We start from the raw sequence: 23,422 nt of genomic DNA, 5'->3' as shown, positions 1-23,422 counted from the left end.
TCTGGCCACACTTATGTAAACAGGTGGAAAGCTCTTCTCTGTGGTTTTAAACTTGTAAGAAGCTACCAAGAATTGGTTGCAAGGAGGGAAGTTGTCTTCAAATGAACGTGTGGTGTTCTTGGAGATATATATATAGAAAATCCTCATTTCAAGTAAATTGGTTTCTTCCCTTCTCGTTGTTTAGAAACTTGTCATACTTATATACTTACCCTGGAATTTAAAAGCTTAAAAGGATTTGAAAGTAATCTTTGTATGTGTGTATTTCTATACACACATCCTCATGGACTAAGACTCTGGGGACTAGGGTTTGAATTTTAACTTGGCCATATAAACCCACTGGGTGACTTTGGGCAAGTCACAGTCTCTTAGTCTCAGATAATGGCAATGGTAAACCCCCTCTGAAGAAACTTGCCAAGAAAACCCCATAATAGGGTCGCCTTAGAGTCACCATAAGTAGGAAAATGACTTGAAAGCACACAACAACAACAACAACAACAAAAATTTAAAGGTACAGTGTTCATGGCCCAGTCCCTCTCAGGAAAAAATTATTTGCAAACTTAGAGTTACAAAGGAGCTTTCAATTGTTTCAGAATGAAGCACTTCTTCAGGTTTTTGTCCAGGAATGCAAATCTGGGATTCCAAGTGTGGCTTTCCTGAAAGATGGTGACAAATCTCTTGCACCACATAAACCTCCAGTTCTTCCTCCTTCTGCCACGTGCTTCAGATACTTCCACCTTCTGCAACATGTGAAACCGAGTGATCTGTATTTGGAAGTACACTAAATCAAGAGTTCAGTCAGAATGGCTGAGTGAAAGGATAGAGAAGCTTGTCTTAATTCAGACAAACCTTGTGTTAGACATCCACAAAGTGACTGTAATGAGGAGGAAGTATAAATTTCTGATAGAGATAAAACATAAAATGAAACTGATTAGACAAAGTGTCACACATTCTAGACTTTAAGAAAATCAATTTCTGTAAATTTAGGGAATTACTGGTTGCAATTCCATGGACAAGGATACTGAAAGAGAAGGGAGTTCAGGATGGCTGAACAGTGAGGTACTAAAAGACACAAACTAAAACTGTTCCAATAAGAAGGGAAAATGGGATGTGTCTAAAAAATCCAGAATGGTTAACTAAGAATTTTCAGCTGAGCTAAGATTTTAACAAAGCATGTGCAAGAAATGGAAAAATTGGGAAAACACCAAAGAGAAATTCAAGCATCTAGCTAGTATATGTAGGGGGAAGGTAAGAAAAGCTAAAGCACAGAATGAATTTAGGCTTGCCAGACAGATTAATAGCAATAAAAAGGACTTTTTAAGTTATGTCTGCAGCAAAAGGAACAACAAGGAAATAAGGTCGCTGCATGGAGAAGATGGCCAAGTACTAACTGAGGATAGAGAAAAAGCTGAACTACTCACTATCTTTGCCTCAGTTTTCTATAAAAAGGAAAATGGCACACAACCTGAGGAGCGAGGATCAGGTGGTGTAGTGGGGGAAATGCAGCACAGAATAGGCAGAAAAGTAATACAGGAATACCATGCTACTCTAAATGAATCCATGTCTCCAGAGTCAGATGAGCAACATCCAAGTATATTAAAAGAACTGGCAGAAGTATTTTCAGAACCACTGACAATAATCTCTGAGAATTCTTGGAGAACAGGAGAAATCCCCACAGGTTGGAATAAGGCAAAAGTTGCCTCCATCTTCAAAAAGGGGAAAAAAGAGAAGTCAATTAATTATCACCCAGTCTGCCTGACGTCAATACCTGGAAAGATTTTAGAGCAGATCATTATACAGTTTGTAATTACTTAGAAAGCAATGCTGTCATCACTAAGAGTCAACATGGGTGTCTCAAAAACAAGTCATGCCAAACTAATCTGATTTTTTTTTTTTTGATATTGTTACAGGCTTGATAGATGAAGGGAATTCTATGGATGTAGTATATCTTGATTTTAGTAAGGCTTTTGACAAAGTTTCCAATGATATTCTTGCAAAGAAGCTAGTAAAATGTGGCCTAGACAGTGCTACTCTTAGGTGGATTTCTAATTGGTTGACTGATGGAACCCAAAGGGTGCTCAGCAATGGCTTTTCTTCATCCAGGACAGAGGTGATTAGTGGAGCGCCACAGGGATCTGTACTGAGACCTGTGCTATTCAACATCTTTATCAATAACTTGGATGAAGGAATAGAGAGCATGCTGATTAAATTTGCAGATGACACCAGATTAGAGAGATGGGCTAAAGATAACAAGATGGATTTCAACAGGGAGAGATGTAAGGTCCTATAGCTAGACAGAAAAAAATGAAATCTACAGATATAGGGTGGTAGACACCTGGCTAGACAACAGTTCATGTGAAAGGGATCTAGGAGTCTTAGTAGACCACAAGCTGAATACAAGTCAGCAGTGTGAGGCGGCAGCCAAGAAACCCAATGCAATTCTTGGTTGTATATTTTGGAATATAGTATCTAGATCAAGGGAAGTGATAGTACCACTGTATTCTGCTTTGGTCCATCCTTACCAGTAATACTGCATCCAGTTCTGGGTAGCTGAATTCAAAAAAGAAATTGAGAAGCTGGAGCATGTCCAGAGGAGGGTGACCAAAATGGTGAAAGGTCTGGAAGCCATGCCCTATGAGGAGCAGCTTAGCCTAATGAAAAGAAGGTTAAAAGGAGACATGATAGTCATGTTTAAATATTTGAAAGGATGCCATATTGAAGAAGAAACAGGCTTGTTTTCCACGTTTCCAGATACTAGGACAAGGAGCAATGGATTCAAACTGCAGGAAAAGAGATTCCACTTAAATCTCAGGAGAAACTTCTTGGTGATCAGGGGTGTTTGACAGTGGAATATGCTGCCTTGGAGTCTCCTCTTTTGGAGGTTTTTAAACAGAAGATGATTGTTCATCTGTCAGGAGTGTTTGATTGGGTATTTCTGCATGGCAGAGGGTTGGACTGGATGGCCCTAGTGGTGTCTTCCACCTCTATGATTCCAGGATTCTGTAGCAAAATCAGTATTCAGTGATACTTTGATTTTCTCCTTTTTCATCAGCTTTCTCCCCCCCCCCCCCCCCGGCAAACAATTGTTTTCTGTGTCTTTTTGAAAATATGGAGATATCTAATTTCAGAATATTTAATAAATTTCCATATATAATGTTTTTCCTGCATCTCAGAAATTGCTAGACTACCTGCAGTACCAGTTTATACCTTTGTTTCCAATAAAAGTCAAATTTAAAAGTAAATTCAATCAGTAAATTTGTAATTATTGTCTAAATGAGCTATATTTTTCCCAGTTAATATGCCCAAAATGTGGTAATTTTATAAGACCAGATTCTATTGCATAATAATATGCAAAATTCCTAAAGTAAAAAAAAAGTGAAGTCAGATCTGTAAAGGGTCCTTTAAAATATTTTCATGTTTGTGAATCTCAGTTTTTTCCCTGAACAAACAATGAAGTGGGGAATTACTATTATTGTCATTACTTTAATTGACATATGGGAATTATGATATGGGGGTAACATTAATACAAAAAATGTTTTACTAAGAATTATATATGGTCTGGTATGGGAAGCGGTCCATGGGTTGACACCATGAGTTACAGTCATTGGTTGACATACCAGCCTACTAAGAAAAGATGCATCAAGATTGGGAGAATGATTAAGTCCCATAGTACAGTAGTCACAATAATCCATCCACTTTTTTTCTGATCATCCCAGGCAAAGTTTGTGCTGTTCCCTTGAAGAAAAATATAACAAGTTGCCCCTCCTATATAAGGTAGCTAAAATCACGTAAGGATAGGAGTAAATTTGTATGCTCCTGAGTCCTACCGCGTGGTGTGGCTGCCATCTTGGTGTGCTGCCATTTAGACGGGGTGCACACGAGGAGCGTCATGAGGGCACGGTGCAACCCTTATAGCACTCTTGTAATGCCGACAAAAGAAGCTCCTTTTTGAGGTCTCTTTTCCTGGCAGGTTGGGGGTATGGTGTCCAGTTGCTGTGTCCCCAATCCCGTGCATCCAGGGGTGGCACAGAGCTGCTCCTTTTGGGCTGTCTGTACAGCCCCTCAGTTACTGTAACAAAGGCTCTGACAAAGGCTGCATCCGCACTGCAGAAATAATCTGGTTTGACACCACTTTAACTGCTGTGGCTCATTACTATGGAATTCCATGAATTGTAGTTTTGTGAGACATTTAGCCTTCTGTGTCAGAGAGCTCTGGGACAGCAACAAACTACAGTCCCCAGAAAACCAGATTATTCCTGCAGTATGGATGTAACCCAAGAAACTCCTTTGTACAAAGTTTTATTATCTCCTGCCAGCTGCCCCCCCCACCTTTTCCCCCTTTTCTCTGTCTAGCTAGACATTTTTAGTAGGATTACTATTGGAGGTATATTGGAGGTATAGTGATGGCGAGCTGGAGAAACAGACTTTTAATGTCAGGTTGCAGCAGTTTTTCTTCCGTAAACAATGCAATAAAAGCCTGAGCTGGGTAATGGGATTCTTCTCTAGTTGGTCCTTCTGTAGCTGTGTGTGCCTGCCTACAACAGGCAAGGTAAACAGCATCTTTCTCCAGAATCCTTTCGAGAGCATATTGAACACCAAAACAGATAGAAAAGGGGCGGGGGGGGGGGACCAGATAAACCTGCCTCATCACCTCCTTATGTCCATGTTAAAAAAAGCATAGATCTGTCTGTTTGGCCATCAAAAGGAACAAAAGAACTAAGACTAACAAAGACTAACAAAAGGGAAAAACCCCAACCTCATTGTTGAATATATTTTGGAAGAAGCCTTCAAGTGCTCTCTTGAGGGTTCCAAATGTCTGTCTTTACCTATGCAAGGCATATCTGATATAGTTGTTTCATTTCACATGTACATGTTGTTAGTTATGGATACAAAGTTTGCTGAAACTTGCTTAACCGGTCTTTTTTGTGGTGTAGGAATTTAAATCTATTAATTCCATCTTATTTCTGTCTCTGGTACCAAATTTTCTATTAAAGAGGTAACACCCAGGAACATGTGAAGTACTGTACCTTAACTGTAGAGTGGGCCCTTGGTATCCACTGGGGTTTGGTTCCAAGACACCTTCCCCCTCCTCCAGATCTCAAAATCCACATTTGCTCAAGTCCTATTAAATACAATGGAATAGGAAATGGAGTCCCTTATATAAAATATCAAAATCAAGGTTTGCTTTTTGAAATGTATATATATTTTAAATATTTAGAATATATTTTTTGAATATGTATTGGGATAATCTTATCTAAATTTTGAAGTTGTTTTTAATGTTGTTTTATTTAATTGTCTGGAATTTTATTATGTTCAATGTATAAAATTCGGATGTTAGTTATTTGATGGAGCATTTTATAATTCTGAATCTCTGTCATTGATTTTACATATTAATATGCGAATGGCCTTTGGCTTAAGCATTAATAAAATTGATTGATTGAATGATTGATTGTATTTTATTGAATATATATAGATGGTTGAATCCATGGATACAGAATCCATAGATACAGAAGGTCGACTGTTTTAACTGGAGACTTTTTCATTATAATCTCAAAAGCTACTGAGACTGCATAACCGTGAAGTTACTTGGGAACCTAGTTCAGTGTGAACTGTTAATGCAGGCCCTTTTTTTCTACAGAGGCTTTACCTCAGAGCTGTGAAAAATAAAAATAATAAAAGCACACTTCACATGTTTAATCTCTCTTTAGCCTTAGATACAAGGCATGATCCATGCAAAGGTAAGCATTTACATCTCATTATAAGGAATGGTTGTTCTCTGTTGAAACTGATAGGATTTAAAGTTGCTTCACTTGCCTGCAGTCTACAGTGTGTAATGTTCTGTACAGTTCCTTATCTTGCAAGTCACTTCTGTTTCATAAGAAGTCGGAGTTTTCTTTGTAACTTGCCCTCAGTCTCATTTTCTTTTTTCATCATTGTTGTCTTCAGCAGAAGTACTTATACTGCTTGATGCATTTAGAAATCGAGGTAGAGAACATCACTCTTTCTTAAAACATAGTTGAAATGGTAAGATTTTTGTGGGGGTGTGGTAAGATAGTTTCATAAATCAGTCCATTATTTTTTCTAGATGGCAACTGATTAATGATTGTTTGTGGAGCCTTTGCCCTAAAGAGCTTTAATAGTGACTGCCAAAAGAAAAAAATGTAATGAAGAATCTACACTGTAATGAGAGCAGGAAAATTGCTTTTTAGCTGCAGCCTTGAGTGACTCTTCTCCCTGTAAAAGTCATTTGTCTTTTATATAAATGTCAAGTATCTTTAAAAATTAGCTTTCAAGATCACAGAGCCCGCTTTTGATGAGGCACAATACAGAATTTAGCAAAAATGTCTTCTCTAGAGGAGGATGGACCTGCAGTTTTCAAAAGCTATTATGTTAAGTTGAGAGTGTCAGCAACAATAACCAAGGAGTGGGAACATCTAAACAGAGAATTAATAAAAATCTATCTTTTTCTTGTACCCTACAGTCGGTGCCTTTTTCATTGCTTGTCTTGTTAGCTAGACTGTAGATGGTTGCTGGCATATTCTACAACATTTAACATACTGTATAATTGGTTGACAGACCAAAGCCAGAGTACTTACCAATGGTTGTTCTTCATTCTGGAGAGAAGCGGCTAGTGGGATGTCTTGGGATTCTGTCCTGGGCCTGATATTGTTTAACATCTTTAGAAATTACTTAGATGATGGAATAGGGATGCTTATCAGATTGGCAGATGACACCAAATTTGTGGAGAAGGGTAGTAAATATAGAAGACAGGATCACAATTCAAAATGGCCTTGACAATTTAGAAAACTGGGGCAAAACTAACAAAATGAAATCGAACAGGATAAATGTAAGGTACTACATCTAGGCAGGAAAAATTAAATGTTCAAATATAGGATGTATAACACCTGCCTTGAAATCAGTACAAGTGACAAAGATTCAGATGCTAAAGATCTGCAAACTACATATGATGAGTCAATAGTGTGAAGCAGTGGCCAAAAAAGCCAATGCAGTTCTAGACTACATCAACCTGAGCATTATGTCCACATCAAGGGAAGTAGTAGTGCCGTGCTATTCTGCCTCACCTGGAATAGTGTGTCCAATTCTGGGCACCATAGTTCAAGAAGGATATTGACAAGCTGGATGGAACATGTCCAGAGAAGGGAAACCAAGGCGGTCAAAAACTAGAACCCAAGCCTTATGAAGAACAACTGAAGGAGCTGGGTATGTTTAGCTTGGAGAAGAGACAATTGAAAAGTGACATGTTAACTTTCTTTAAATGTCTCAACAGATGTCATATAGAAGATGGAACAAGCTTACTTCCTGCTACTCTAGTGATTAGAACATGAACCAGTTGATTCAAAGAAAAGAGATTCCTACTAAACATTAGAAAAAAAAACCTTTTCTGTAAGAGCTGCTTGATAATGGAATGGTCTGCCTCAGAGGGTGATGGACTCTTCATCTTCAGAGGTTGTTAAAGAGAGGTTGGATGGTCATCTTTCAGGAGTACTTTACTTGTGTATTCCTGCATGGCATGGGATTGAACTAAATGGCCTGTGTGGTCCCATCAGAATCTAAGATACTATGATTCTGTTTCACAGATGAAAATGTAATACATGTGGCCAAGCAACAGTAGAAATCAGTCAATATGGCAAACGTTATTAATGAGAAAGGACAGACAAGCTAGGAGAGAGTATAGCAGTTTGTATTTGCATAAATGTACTGGGGGAGGCAAGATTTGGCTTCCTTCTCCCATTGAATTAATTGAATGAAAACTACTGTTGCACTTTGAGCTCAATTTGCACCACCTGAAGAAAGCTGAGGACAAAGGGGAAAAGTGGGAGAAGCAGAAAGAAACTGGGACGTTTTAAAAACAGCTGGAAAACTGGGACAACAGGGGATTAATCAGGACTGTCCTTGCCAAACAGAACAGTTGGTGAGCATGTGGGAGAGATCAGAGTTTAGCAAAATTGCTTGCCCACAATAAGTCAAGGTTTCCATAGATCCTCCCCCCCCCCAATGACATATGAACTTGGCCTGGAGTGGAGCAATGTGCTTAGCTACTAAAGGTATAGATCTTTTATTTCATAAGCAAGAATTAATAATTTCAGAATTCATCTCCCTACTGGCCAAGAGTGAGAGAGCATTTAAGCAATTTTTAATTTTTGTGCATTTCACTATTTTTGTAAGAAAAATATACACTATTTCTTATGTTAAAGAACATCATGGCAGTGGGGTTGATAACAGCAGGATTTTTTCCCCTTCACAACAGGCTTTTCAGTTTCAAAAGGCCTGAAATGCAAAAAAAGAAAAAAAAAAGGGGGGGGGGAAAGCTTGCAACATCTGGCCATTTTCTTTATAGACATACTTCCTCCTTTTGTGAGAACGTTTTGTGAGATTCCTTACTGATTAGCCAACTGAAGCCTTCATCAAGATGCTTTTTAAATGTGGATCTCATTTAGTTTTTCCTTGCCACATCAAATCCTGATGGCATTGTTAAAGATAGGAATAATAGGAACAAACATAGCTAAGTAAATAATGTAACAGCAAAGAGAAAGAAAGAAATGAATCAGTGCTGACTATCCAGTAAGAATTTTCATCATAGCCGTAAAAGCTGCTAATTGTGGTAGTCAGTCCATTACGCAAAACTCTTTGGGGATCTGATGTTGCTGTCAGGATTTGTGCTTACTACGGTGGCTTTCAGGTCAGACCAAAAGCCTTCTTCATACCTATTCACAACTCACACTCTAAGCATCACCCTTCAGGTGGGATACAGTGGGGGGGGGGATAAATATATGGCTGGATCAGTATTTTTTTTTTATAAAAAGGTTTAATGGGAGCTTCCAAATCTGACTGAGAATATGGCATTGGGGAAGTGCACATTTCTCCAGGGAAATGTCATCTTCTTCTACACAGAACTCTGGAATTTGTCCCTCTGGGCAAAAAATACAAGTCATGAGATATCTGTATGTCTCGCCCAATTTGGCCAATATCTTCAGGGAGTGGGCAGCATTGATTGAGAAAATGATGTAAAGAAAGATTTTATTTCTCCCCCATTAAACTTTTTTAAAACGCTGCAGCTTTGATAACAGTTGTCTTCATGACATACCGTGGTTGTGTCCTCGGGTTAAGCACTCTCCTGGTTGCGCTTTCTTTTCTATAGCACATAGCTTCTTCCATTGCTCCTCCTTACCACCTGGATTCTCAAATGTGAGAAATGAGTGCCGTCACCTAGGTAAATGTCAGACATGCCTTGCAGTCAAAACCATTGCCAAATAGAATCTTCTGTTGCAGCCTGACTGCCGTTGCTTGTCCTTTCTCTACATGCCAATTCACATTAGACTTGAATGTTTTGGTGTCTATTATGTCTTTAGAAAGAGATAGTAGGTTAATTTTTTTAGAGGTGTCAGTATAGAGATTTGAATAGTGTGGGTTTTTTTAGTCTACAACTCCCTGAATCCTTAACTGGCATGGCTGGTACCATACAGGCTAGGGGATTCTGGGAGCTCTAGTATCACATAGTAGCTTTTCCAAGCTGCTTGGAAGCTTTAAAAGGAGCTATCAACATGCCACAACAAACTCCATCTTCTGTAGAAGCGTGGAAGATATTCTCTCTTGCTAAGGATTTCATGGACCTCTCCTGTGCATCCCTCTCCAACATTTAGATTACTGATGATTGAGCATGCTCCATAGCTACAAAATGATGACTGTCACTCAAAAAACACAGTTGAAGAGGCTTATCATGATACTGAGAGCCATTAAACATTCAGAGAAAGGCAGGTAGAACATAGCTTTATGGGTTTATTTTGGAATGGCAGTATCCTATCCACCCATTCTTTCCCCTGTTCAGGGCAGCATACCAGACATGAGGCAGCCTTGTGATTCTGATGAATTAAACACTGACACCATTTAACTGTTTTCAGATTGAAGCTGCAGAAGCACTTCTACAGGGATAAGTGCAGCTTCCTTAATTATACATCATGGAAAGCTGTCACTCAGCAGACAACCTCACTCAGAAAAGGACTTTGAAAAGCCAGAACTCTTGAATGAAATACATTACAGTGCATTAAGGTGGAGAAGGAATTGTTGTTTAATGGAGAAAAGATGTTTTAATTGCAATGAGAAAAACAACACAGAAAGTGGTGGCCCAGGCCCTTGCTTAGATAATGCCAAATGAGAGCAAAACAATTAGATTAACAAATATATAGTACCCCTACCACCATGGCAGTACCTGTGGTGGTGGGATTGCATGGTCCTGTGAAGCAAGAGCCTCTGTTGCTCACTGGTAGGGTCTCATGTCAGACAGGTTTTTGCTGAGGAGCCAGACTAAATGTGCCAAACAGTTTCCAGGCAGCAGCAATACTGGAGTGTGACACTGCTGGAAGATCTCTTAGAGACAATGATAGCACCATAGGTAATGCTTGTTAGTACTGTGCAGAAGGAGGCACAGTAGACCCCCATCAAATGTTTTTTACCATACAAATATTAGGATGAAACAATCTAAAATTAAACAAGAGATAGTGCCAGAAGATGAAATTCCCAGGTCGGAAAGCACTTAGTGAACTACTGGCTTACAGCAGAGGACAAGTACAAGTTGCACCATGGCTGATGACACAACTGGACTTAAGGCAAAAAGACGTTCAGTTGTTGATGTGCTCAGAGGTGAAAGGAAAACCTAGAGCAGCACAACACATATGATAGGAACATGGAATGTTAGAAGAATGAATTAAGGGAGGCTAGGCATAGTAAAACAAGAAATGGAACATATAAACTAGTGATGTAAATTGCTCTCATAATTATGGAGCACTGGAGGGGGAGTAGACATGGGTGGTAATAACCTCCATCCTCCAGGTGTGGTTGGACTTTAACTTTGAGGCCCTACAACCAATGGTTATGTAGGGTAATTTATGTTTCCTAAAGCTTTAGCTTTTGATATGGAAATATTTAAATATCAAAAATACCAAAGCCAAGCCTGTTAGGGACTGGCTTTAAATTAGCAGAGGAACAGAAATGTGCTCTTGTCTAACTATGAGGCAAAACAGATGGCCCTGAGGAGAGCCAGACTGAGGCCACAGCAAACGCAAACCTTGGCCTCAATCCGGCCAGCTTCCACCCCAAATAGGAGCAAAAAAAGTTGCCCCTTTGCCTTTAGAGCCGGCTTTTTGCCAGGTCTGAGGTGAGTGGCACCTGAACGCCACACCCCCAAGTCACCTGGAAGCTGGCCAGCATGGCTTCTGGGCAACTCAGGGGTGTGACATGTCTAAACAGCATGCCCCCAAGCTGGCTAGAAGCCGGCTTTACCGGGCTGTCTGTTTCGGCCCTGTGCTTCCCTAAGAACTGAGACTGACTCAGAAAACAACACAAGTAGCTTGTTCAAAACAAAAAAATACTAATGACTTTAATCTATATTTAGATAAAGGCTTTATCCTAATCTAAGGCGGGGTACAGACCGCCGCTTTGCGGCGGTCTGCTGCCGCCGCCAGTAAGTCCACGGGGGAGCCGGAGCCTTCAGACGGCCCGACTCCCGCACGGACCGAAAAAAGAAACTCCAAAATGGAGCTTCTTTTTTCGTCGCGTTTGCGATGTAGCGAGGCGCCAGGGGCGCGCTCGCTACATCAGCAGCGGCGCGACGCGTACGGACGCTAAGCGTCCGATACGCAAAGATGGCGCCGGCCATGTAGAAGGGCCGGCGCCATCTTGTACGGACGGAGTCCGTACTAGGCCATGGGGCGTCTAAAAGAGACGCCCCTTTTTTAAAATGGGACGTCCTCCGGACGTCCCAAATGGCGGTGCAGAAAGCACCTAACTAGTGAATAGTTCAGATAGAGAAAAAGTGTCTATCTTACCATCTTTCCAAAGAACATTGAGAGATGAGGAAGACAGCTCAGGACAGGAGAAAATCTTGAGAGATAATCAGTGTTGCCAACAAGCCTCGAAGATAATTCCCCAAACGTTTGGCCAAAACTCACCAAGTCCCCCCCCCCCATATCTCACCAAATACTTATTTCAACTCTCAAAATTACCATTAAAACCAATCACCAAAATCACACCAAAGGCTCTGAAAAGTACCCATTTTGGTGTGAAAGTCACCAGATTGGCAACACTGCATTAGTCCCAAAGGGGGAGTGACCTAAGTCACATGGTCAGTTTGAATGAGAGAGAGAGAGGAGAGTTTGCATGCAGGAATTCTCTATTTAAGGAGGAGGAAAGAGAGTGCAAAAATCTTCCAACAGGTTAAGAATATTGGGAGTTGCATCCCAGCCACATCTGAAGAGCCACATGATCCCAACCTCTGTACTACAATAATAGTAGAATTCTCCTTGGTGACATACAGTACCATGTGTGTGTGTTTAGTCAGATGTAAGCCCCACCACACTCAAGGAAGTTTACTTCCAGGTAGACATAGGATTTAGTTGTTCTCTTTCTGCCTCAAGGGCAGGGAATATTTGGCCATCTAGATCTTCTGGCCTGCACTGTTTTTTGGTTTCAAACAGCATGGCCAAAGAGAGGCTGAGAGGCCTAGGAGAAGACATAGGGAAGATCAAAAGTTCCCAGCCATATTCTGTTGTATAGAAGAGAATCTAGGGCTAAGAAGGAAAGGAAAGGAACTCACAAAGCAATTAAACTTTTCAGATGATCCATTTGTCTCATTCTAGACTTTAATACAGTCAGCCCTCTGTATCCACAGATTCTGCATCCATGGATTTAATATTCATGGCTTGAAAATATTCTGTAAAAAATAAATTCCAAAAAGTTAACCTTGATTTTGCTATTTTGTATAAGGAAACCATTTTACTATGCCATACTATGAGGACCCACAGAGTTTGGCATCCACAGGCAGTCCTGGACCAAACCCCAGCAGATATCAAGGGCCAACTTTATAGTTTAGAAATTTCCAGTCATAAAATCTGCCAGCTACCATATGTATTTCAATACAGGGTACCTTCCCAGTGATAGCACACGTATGGTTTAAAAGATTCTGAGTTTTATATGTTATATGTTTAATTATTAATCTTGCAGCATGCAAAATAAGCCTGCATCACCCTGAGCAAAGGAAAAAACACCCTCTGGGAGAGTCAGACATTCTTTCAGTTTGAAGCTTTGCATGTATATCTGTTTCAGAAACTGTTGTGATCCCTGCACATAGTTCTTCCTTGTATGCTTTGAGCTATGCGGATCATTGTGTAGCTACAGTACACAGGCATCTCCTCCTTTGTGCCTCATTCTGCTTTAATGTGTAATATGGATCAATGTATGCAAACACAATTATGATTCACAGGATCTGATGCCTGCCAAATATGATGTATGAATAAGCTAGCTTCACTGTTGTGCTTGTTAATGGCATAATGTGTTCATAGGCTTTTAAAACAAAATCAAAGGGTTCTCTAAGGCAAACCATCAGTTTGTTGTTCCCACACTGCTGACTTTTTAGGTTTTATATCTCCACAGAGAGATGGGGAAAGCTACTTTTGGGACTACAACTCCCAGAATTCCCCAGATGAAGGATTTGGAGAATTATGGTCCAAAAAAGTAACTCTCTCACTCTGCTGACACTCATTTCAGATTTAGATTCCCTATTTGGTGAGGTGATTTTTTTAAAAGTAGCAGTTGCATAACTATGCTTGTTTGTGGCTTTATTCACAGATTAAGTAGGTTCATGTTGAATAATACCATAAACTGGGGAATTAGTAGTATCACTATCAGTTAGGCAGCTTAAGTGTTAGGCTGACGTGAATGATTTGTAGTAATGTTTGCAGGGTTGATCTGGAACTGTAGTAGAGCTTGTCTTGTTTGCACATCATGTTTGCTATGAACAAACAGTAGTCCTGGTTCAGTAAGATAGCAGCTCATTCTCATCACTTGTATGGATTTGTCTTACAGCAGAATTTGAATCTTATGATTTTAAGATACTTTTTTCCAATGAACTTCTATTTGCATTTAGAAGTGGTCCCATGCTGTTTGGATTGCATTATTGGCCTTTTCAGAACATTGTGATTTGGTCTATAATGAATGTAGTATGATTATTTAATATATTTACTACAAGTCTTTTCAAGGTACTCTGTAAAAAAAAGTCTTAGGATATGCAACATGAATGGTCAAGCCTTGCTGTCTTGATTTGGGATCAATTATAATAGAGAACAAATAATTTTAAAATTGCCTGAAAATGCTTTTTTTTTCTTTTCAGTGAAAGATTGCCTCACAATTGCCCTTAAATGCTGTTTCAGACTCCTTCTCCCACAAGAGCCAGAAATCACTTTAAAATGACTGGAAATGAAAATGGTGAAATGGTGCCAGTGATGCTTATGTGGGGCTTCTGACCTTAGTGCATGCCCACTCCTGCTTTAGACCATCCACATCTTAGCACAGGTGGAGGTGAGAGCTGCCTATAGAAACAATGAAGAAATCCAGAATGTGAACATAGCTGTGACTACCAGAATCCCAGAGGTTGTTATAGGGCTGCATAGCACAGAGTACTTTACAGACAAGGCAAAGTAGAAACAAACCATTTCTCTAAATCATGCTATTTTAATAGTGTGGCTCCCAGATGGACAAAGATTCACTACCGAAGCATCCATTTTAAAAGTTATATTCTGATAGCAATACTTCACAGACAGTTTAAAGCCATAGAAGTAGAGAGGTGCAAAACTGAAGGGCTTCCTTCCCCCTTTGTTTATATTAGGGCAATAGAACAACTGCCATCATATCTCATTTTGAGAGATCTGAATAATCTGAGATCTGAGATTCTGGTTAGTTGGAAGGCAGATCAGGGAATAGGGATCCTCCAGCCTGTGTTAGATGGGGTCACACTCCCCCTGAAAACACAGGTTCACAGTTTGGGGGTATTCTTGGACTCAGCTTTGAACCTGGAGGCTCAGGTCTCTGCTGTGACCAGGAGTGCTTTCGCACATTTAAAACTTGTGTGCCAGCTGTGCCCATTCCTTGAGAAGCCAGATCTGGCCACAGTGGTACATACCTTGGTTAGATCCTGTTTGGACTACTGTAATGGGCTCTACATGGGACTGCCTTTGAAAAGTGTTTGGAAAATTCAGCTTGTTTAAAGAGCTGCTGCCAGGCTGTTAACAGGGGCAGATTACAGAGACCATATAGTGCCCCTGCTGAAACAGCTTCATTGGCTGTCAGTTTATTTCTGGGCACAATTCAAGGTGCTGGTTATTACGTATCAAGCCCTATGTGGCTCAGGTCCACATTATTTGGCAGATCATTTCTCCTGGTATGAACTGGCCAGGACTCTGGGATCCTTTGGAGAAGCCCATCTCTCTGTCCCAACACCATCACAAACACGGTTGGAGGGGACTCGAGAGAGGGCCTTCTTGGTAGCTGCCCCTGGACTCTGGAACTCCCTGCCCAGGGAAATCAGAATGGCTCCCTCCTTGATGGCCTTCTGCCAGCAGGTGAAGACCTACCTGTTCACACAAACATTTAAGGAATTGCTGTAAGGACAGGCTGGGATGTTGGACCATTTTAAAAATTTGATACAGTTTTTTCTATATATATAGTTTTATCTTTTTAAAATATGTTTTATTCTTTTAATAATTACCTGTTTAAATACTGTAATAATTTAATTCCTTTTTAATGTACTTTTTAAAAAATGTTTTTAATTGTACTGTTTTTAATGCTGTGAAGCTACTCTGAGTCCCAGTCCTGGGAAAAGTGCGGGATATAAGTAAATATAATAATAGTAATAATAATAATAACAATAGAAGTCAAAATACAGAATTCTTGGGGTGGGAAAACAGTAGAACGAGAAATGGACTCTTTCTTACATTACTACATTAGATTTGCACTTCCCAGTTATACTACAATGTCTGAGGTTTCTTGCAAGAGATGAGGGGGGTTCCCTTTTCAGGACTTTGAGATGCAAGCAAAGCTGAACATATGAAGTGCCCTAATTTCAGTTGCACCAGATTGATGTTGCTAGGCATATCACAATACTTGAGAGTTTTTCAGTGAATTAATAATATATTATCTAGCAAGCAAACACACTGCCACAAAGTGCCTTTTTTTCTTCATTTGATATATGACAAAATATTGTCATTTCTCTTTATGTATTTTCTATCTTTTCAAATGAGCTTGCCAACATTACAGGTTCAGAAATATGGCTTTCCCAAAGCAGGCACTTCTTTTTGTTGTCTCAGACCCTGGGAAATCAATAACTTCTTGTTTACCATGTAATTATATTTTTGCTTGTTCCCTCTCTCGTATGTTGCATGGATGGATATAGTACCAATCATAGAATTAAAAAGAGCCTCATGGGCCATTAAGTCCAACCACCTGCTCAGTGCAATATCTCCAACTAAAGCATCCCAAGCAGGTAGATGTCCAGCCTTTTTTTTTTTTTTTAAAGAGAATACTAAGCAGAATAGAAGAATACCAAGTATTCTTTCACTTCCAATCCTTGGCTAAACCTTGGCTAGTGTGTAAAGACATAGTCATGTTAGTCTGGATAGGTATGCTTATTATAGCACGTTTGAGACTAACTGAAAGAAAGAAAGAAGTTGGTAGCATAAGCTTTCATAGACTTCCTCAGATGTATAGGTTAATAAAAATAAATAAATAAATAAAACAAGTGGTTTACAGTGTTAAAAATGATAGAGCAATATATACAAAATATCCCCCCTTTAAAAAGAATTAAACAATTTAGGATTAAAATTACATACTTAATACATAAAAGTTAAAACAATAACAGTGGGCAGAATCATTATGTGGGAGAGTCATTACATGGCCGAGTAGTTTATTCTGGCAAGGCCTGCCGGAACAGGTCTGTCTTGACAGCTTTCATGAAGCTGTCTAGGTTGATAATTTGATGTGTTCACAAACAGACCTTTTTAAGCAGACACTGTAAATGAATAGCAAAAGCGATGCTAGCCTAGTTCATTCTTAGTGCTTTAACTAATATGGGGTGATGAAACCAGCTGTAGGCAAAGAATGGCCCTCCAAGTGTTGTTGGGCAGCAGTTCTCAGCATTCCCCCCCCCCCCCCGGCAGTTCTTGCTAGGGCTGGTGGGAGGTGCGTCTATCATCTGGAGGACTGCTTTTGCCCACTTAGCTGTTGTCTTCTTCGGACTCATAATACAGGGTTAGGCAGGCCCCACAGGGCCCAGCACACATGATGTGCCAGTACCCTCCACCATGGATTTCCTCTGTCCAGTATTCAGAGGCTTGTCCCTGATCTCCTTGCACCATCTGTGGTAAGACAAGATGTTTTCTCTGCAGTTGTGGAATTTCCTCCAGGAAGCAATTTGATCCAAACACTGTTGTTTCAGGGTGGGAAGGAAACTTTGTTATTACACACTTCAAGCTGCTGTTTATGTGGTGCCATTTCCCTGGTTTTGCTGCTGTAACATGTTTGGTGGGGGTGGGAGTGGGGCTGGGTTGCCATTTTTAAAGGGCTTTATAATCTTTGGTTTTAAAATTTATTGTAATTATCTGTTTTGGGGGCTTTTCAAATGGAATGATAGGGAAGAAATATATTTAATAAATATCTTCCCCTTTTAAGGATAACATTGATTTTCAGTGATGTTTATAAACCTGTGGTTTTTCTACCACTGCTAACAAATGATGAAGCAAAGACTTAACTGAGTTTCCTAATATTTATGCTTGCAAAGTGTTGACAGTAAAAGCAGGAAGCCCCTATAATTTTGATAAATACAATTTCTCTTTGATCCAGGTTGTTGCAAGATGCTTATTTTGGCCATTTATCTCAGCTTAGTTTCTTCAGCAGATAAAAAAGGGTGATACATTGTCAATTACGTTCAACAGAATGGTGGGAAACTGTTGCCAGGAAGCTATGATTTAGGAAGTGTTGGTAGTTTGAACAAGGTTTTTATTCATTTGGGTTTTTCCAAAAATGATAGTGAGTTAAGGGGAAGAGGTTGTGGCTAAAAAACAAAGAATAAAGGAAATGATTAAGAATATCTCTCATTGACACAGAGCTTGAAGGCTACTTCTTTGGACCACAATTCCCAGAATCCCCCAGCTGTCTCAGGGAACTTGGAAGCTGTAGTCCAAAGTAGTAACTTTTCCAAGCTTGCATAGAAGTATATTTGTGCCAGAATTCACCACAGTGTTGTTTGTTCACATGATGCTATTTCAAACATGATAGTTAAAAAATATGGGGCCAACAGGTCAAATGACAGGTTGCAAAGCTTGTCATCAGCTGTTAAGAAGGGAGCCAGTTAGTATCTTGCTATCAAAGGCAAGGATGTGAAGTGGCAACTGCTGAGCCAAGGAAACCTTGGCTCAAAACTGCCATCATCCTTGTGTGACCTTGGGCCAGTAACTAGCCTTCGGGCTAATCTACCAGTCAGGGATATGTGTCAGGATAAACTTGAGTATGCTACTCTGAGCTTCTTGGAGAATGAGGATATAAATAACTCTGCTCAGTTTCTGATAAGAGCATGGATGATGTCAAGTGAATGGAGGTTCTATTCATTCTTTTGAATGAGAGGATAAATAATACAGTTCCCAAGTGCCCATATGTATATGATGCTGAGTGTCTCAACTGTGGTGAATAGAGAATATCATGTTGTCATCTCTTTGGCCTTCAGTGATACCGGGCTGAGTCATTTTTGTAGAGTTGACCTTGTAGATTTCTGTAGCATAACAAATTGAACTGCTTGTGTGAAGCAGGTGGTGTTTATATCAAGAATAGGCATGATATTCAGATGCCTATGTTTAATTGCTCCCCCACTGGAATAATACAGCAGACCGAGTGAGTGTTGGGAGGTGAAATGATTTATTACCCATGGATTCACAGGGAGTCAGAAATGCTAAATATGGTGGTTCACAAATATTATGGAACGCTGAGTGAGAAACTGTGCAGGTGTGGGGATTTGCAAAAATGTTCATTTCTGATACAGAGACTCCCACAAAGGGATGCATATTTGTGGGGCAGCAGTTGGGTCTAAAGGTGAGAGATTCCCTTGTTGCTAGCAAATACGCTGATGCATTCGCTGATCCATTCTTTTATCATAATGTGCTGAACAATAAATATCTTGAAGTAATGACCCTGAAATGATGTTCAAGGAGCAGATTGAGGGCACTATGAATTGTTATCACTCACTCAAGCCACTGAAGAGGCTTTGGATGTGTGTATACGGGCAACAGATGGAGGACTTTGAATGTGTTTCTGAAATAGGACCATGTTGGCACTCAAATCAAACAGCAGTTTTAATGCAACCTTTACTAAGGAACAGAAGCACCCAGAGCTTCATAACTTAGGCGCTTTCCAGACCGCCCAAAAGGGTGGTCTGCAAAGCGTCCTCATTTGCTGCGTGGAAAAGCCTCAGCGGCTAAACCGTGCGACTCCTCCAAGCAGCAAAAAGAAGCCACAAAAAGTGGCTTCTTTTTGCAGCGCGGTAATGATGCCGCAAGGCGCCAATGGCACACTTGCAGCATCATTACTGCACTGTGACGTGCGGACGCTAAGCATCCGCTACGTCAAGGTGGTGGCGCCCATGTAGAATGGGCGCCGCCATTTTGTACGTGCTCGGCACGTACTAGGGTTGGGGGTGTCCGGAAAGGACGCCCCTTTCTAACCCTAGTACGTGCCACACATGTACTTTTGGCCCGTGCGGAACGGGCCATAGATACCATTTAGCCCTTACCATCTTGAAGTGTTTCCCCTCCTTGTTCATCTTGATACACATTGTTTGCCCTTACCAACTCTAATGGTCTTCTTCTCTGGTCACCCATCCACCTTCCCCAGTAGTCTTTTATTCCATGGAACTAAGTGCCCTTTGACTCCTGCTATACATTTAGTCATTTATTTATCAGTTTATATGCACCTCTCTCCCAAAAACAATGAAAAGCTTTCCTTTTGCTCTTTCTCTTCATTGCCCAGTCAATTCTTTTCCTTTCTCCCTGGTCATCCTTTTCTTCTGCCTTGTTTTGTGTTCCACTTTTCCCTTTTGTTCATTTGTTTCTACCCTCTTAACAGACAGTAGGACTTCCTTACTTATTTTTTTTTAGAGTTTGGGGACCCTTTGGGAAAAGCGTGTTGTTTTTCCAGCTGTTTCAATGGTCCATATGTGAAACTTCCTAGAAGCTCCCTAGATTAGGGATGTGACTCCTCAGCTATTTCTTCCTTACATTGACCCCCATTCCCACTTATATTTAAACTGGTTTGCAACTCGTCTTTGCTCCCTGTTGGTGAATCAGTTCCAAAAGGTCCATCGTTCCCACTGTGAAAGTGGATCTTTTCATTATCCCCTTGTAATTGCTTCTTTTTTGGCATGATTGTCATCCTCACTAGTTTGCGCCACTTCAAAATGCATGTCAATCATCTCCACATCATCAATGATCTACAGCGCTATATAAATAAAGTATAATAATAATAATAATAATAAGAAGAAGAAGCCGCCGCCGCCGCCCAGCTTGGAACCTGTATTTAAAAACAAAAAAAAAACAAAAAGATGATAGAAGATTCAATTCATTGGTTTTGCAACTACATGACTCACTGAGCTGCTGGTCACCTGGCTTGACACCCAAGTAATTGCAAGTAGTTGCAAAGTCAATGAATTGAATCTTCTATCAATTTTTTTTAAAAAAATCATGTGCCCATAAGTCACCCCACAAGCACAAAGGCAGCATTGAGGGGGGAATGGTAGATCTACCAAAAACTGAGGAGGGATAGTAAACACCCCTCTGCCATTAATCCCTCCCCTCCAGAATGATGCAATTCAGATCAGCTGTTCCCACTTGTTGAACATGCTTCAGCATCTATTTTTTCAAAATAACTACCAAAGAACTAGTGTCAGAAAAGAGCAGGTTTTTTTGCATTTGTCTCGCTTCATCGTGAATGAAACTGATCACAGTAGGAATGGAACCAGTTTCAAATGGGAACGACGGTCATATAACCCAATCAGCAATTCGCTTTAAATTGTAGTTGGAACGTTGCCATTGTGGGATAAACAATTCACATAATTTTTTCCTGCTGTAGAAGAAAGTGAACATTTCCCCACTGAATTCTCCCCATATTCAAAATTCCCAGAGATCTGTCCCTCCTAAATATCAGTAGGAAAAATGACTGGGAGAGGAAGACAGGGAGAAAATGGAGGCAAGAATGAGAGGAAAGAACGAAAAACATTTTAAAAAAGTGAAAAGTGAATGTACAGACTGTTTGCATCCTGGCTTTGCCTGCTGTGTTTTTACCAAGAACAAGATTAAAAATAAAATAAAAACTCTTTTGCTTTGGGTACAATTCTTTGCTCAGCCATGGAAACCAACTCAGTGGCCATGGGTGAATCATGCACTCTCAACCCCAGAAAACCTTGTGATAGGTTCACCTGGGGTCACCATGAATGGGAAACAACTTGAAGACACACAACAGATTCACAGTATTCTGGAGTGTATACTCCATTACATACCTAAGTCATTTAAAGGTTAGGTGGTATCAGGTGCAAAACACAAAATGATTGCAGAGTTGCTATGGTGACTTCTCTCTTCAATAAGATGACAGAAGTAAATCTGTACTAGAAAAACATCTGAACCCAGAATAACTACTAAGTAAACAAATACTCCATATTACCTGGTCTACCTTTTTAAAATAATTACACTTTTGTTTTTGTTTTTATCCAGAAAGGCTTAGATTATATTCATGACTTCAGTCACCTGAAGAAAGTTGGAGGGGAATTAGGTTATTTTAGCTGTTTTATGATGAATTTGGGCCATATTGACAGATTATCTAAGTCCCTATCACGCTGCACAATTACAGCACTTTGATTCCACTTTAACTGCCATGGCTGCATCCTGTAAAATCGATGGCTGCATCTACACAGCAGAAATAATCTGGTTTGACACCACTTAAACAGCCATGGTTCAGTGCCATGGAATTCTGGGAACTGTGGTTGGTTGTGGCACTAACGTTGTGGGGAAGAATCCATTTATCTTTTACATGAAATGAGGAATAATTTAGGTTTAGGATATGTAATTATGGATGTCAGACTGGGAACTAGAACTTGGAATATTATTTTTAAAAGAAATTCATTTCTCATTTCCCTGATGAAAAAGTTATTGATCTATTACTTATTTCTTTTTGCTCAAACCTAACACACTGTTACTCGTTGGTAACACATTACTTTTTAATTTTTTGCTTGCTTATTTTTTCAGAAGTACAAAAAATATAAATATGCACCCAAATGATCCCCCCAAATTAAAGTTTTATAAGTAATGAGTACTTGGTTCTTATTACACTGAAAATATAAATAATAATAAATAAATAAAAGCTTTATTTTTACCCCAGCCTTCTGCCAAAGACAAAATATAACTTTGTTACAAGTCATTAAATGACTTAAAAGAAGAATGACTTGCTTTTTATTGTTCCAGAAAGTAACATGTTACCAGTGGTTGTTATAAGATGATTGATATACATAGTATCTAGAAGCCGGTGGGGGGGAGGTATTGCGTATATTGTTGTACTACAGTATTTTAATGATGTGGGCCACTTTGATTATCTTAACAAACAGTGGGATATAAATAAAAGTTTAATTTTTTTATTTATAAACCAAACAAAAATTAAACAAGCAATAACAACATTTTTCACTTTGTTTGGCTAGCTGGAGACATGAAGCTGCATAAACACCAAGAATGTCCAGCAAAGGTGAACGTAGTCTATATGTATGTGCCTTCAAGTCACCTGCTGAAATTTCATAGTAAAAGACATCATCTTACTGTTCCTGTGACAAGTGCAATGGACAAGTGTAAGCTTACAAAAGAGGCAAAGACCTGAACAAAAGCTAATTATTTTATCTTTAAAAAGTACTAAATAAAGATGCAACTTGTTTCTTTGTTTTGAAGCTCACTAAGGAAGATGCTTGCCTCATTGTGTATGTATGTACAGTGGGGCCTCCGCATACGCGGACTTTTTTTAAGCGGCTTTGAGCATACTCGCTCAAGCCGCTGGGCGCGCGCAGAGGCATAAGGGGCAGCACGTCCCATTCCGTTGAATGGGCATGCGCGCCTGTTGTGCCGCGCACACGCCCGTTGCGCCCCGCGCACCTCCGCGCCGCCATGCACGAGCCCCATTGTTTACAATGGGGCTCGAGCATAGGCGGAAATCTCCATATGCGGCGGGATCCGGAACGGGTCCCCCGCATATGGCGAGGTTCCACTGTACCTTCAAGTTGCCTGTCAATTTATATTGATCCCATGAATTTCATGGCTTTTCCTAGGCAAGGAATAGCCAGAGGTGATTTTGCCAGTTACTCCCTCTGGATTCTAGCCTACAGCACCTGGTATTTGTTGGCTGTCTCTCATCTTTACTTGCTTATAATAGCTAGGTATGTGTTCAGAATTAAAGGATATAGGTATTATGCTTTCAGCTCTCTCTCATTGTTCCTATAATGGTATAGTATGGAAGGTAGAAAAACTTTGGGTCTCCTGATGTTACTGGAACTACAGTTCCATTT

At 40.0% G+C, this 23,422-nt stretch overlaps 1 protein-coding gene across 3 annotated transcripts in view; it reads left to right on the top strand.

Annotated features, from left to right (window-relative positions):
• PKIB (cAMP-dependent protein kinase inhibitor beta) overlaps window positions 1-23,422 on the top strand; it is a 71,392-nt gene that overhangs the window by 15,425 nt on the left and 32,545 nt on the right. Inside the window, exon 1 of one of the 3 annotated variants that reach the window (XM_042446159.1) lies at window positions 7,085-7,218. The exons of the other annotated variants lie outside the window; for them this stretch is intronic. The gene's annotated coding sequence lies outside the window, so the exon portion shown is untranslated. Of the gene's footprint in view, window positions 1-7,084; window positions 7,219-23,422 lie in introns of those variants that run through there. 3 annotated transcript variants of the gene reach the window in all.

Source organism: Sceloporus undulatus, chromosome 1 (genome assembly GCF_019175285.1).
Source record: "Sceloporus undulatus isolate JIND9_A2432 ecotype Alabama chromosome 1, SceUnd_v1.1, whole genome shotgun sequence".
NCBI classification, from domain to species: domain Eukaryota; kingdom Metazoa; phylum Chordata; class Lepidosauria; order Squamata; family Phrynosomatidae; genus Sceloporus; species Sceloporus undulatus.
This window is presented reverse-complemented; position numbering and strand designations above follow the sequence as displayed.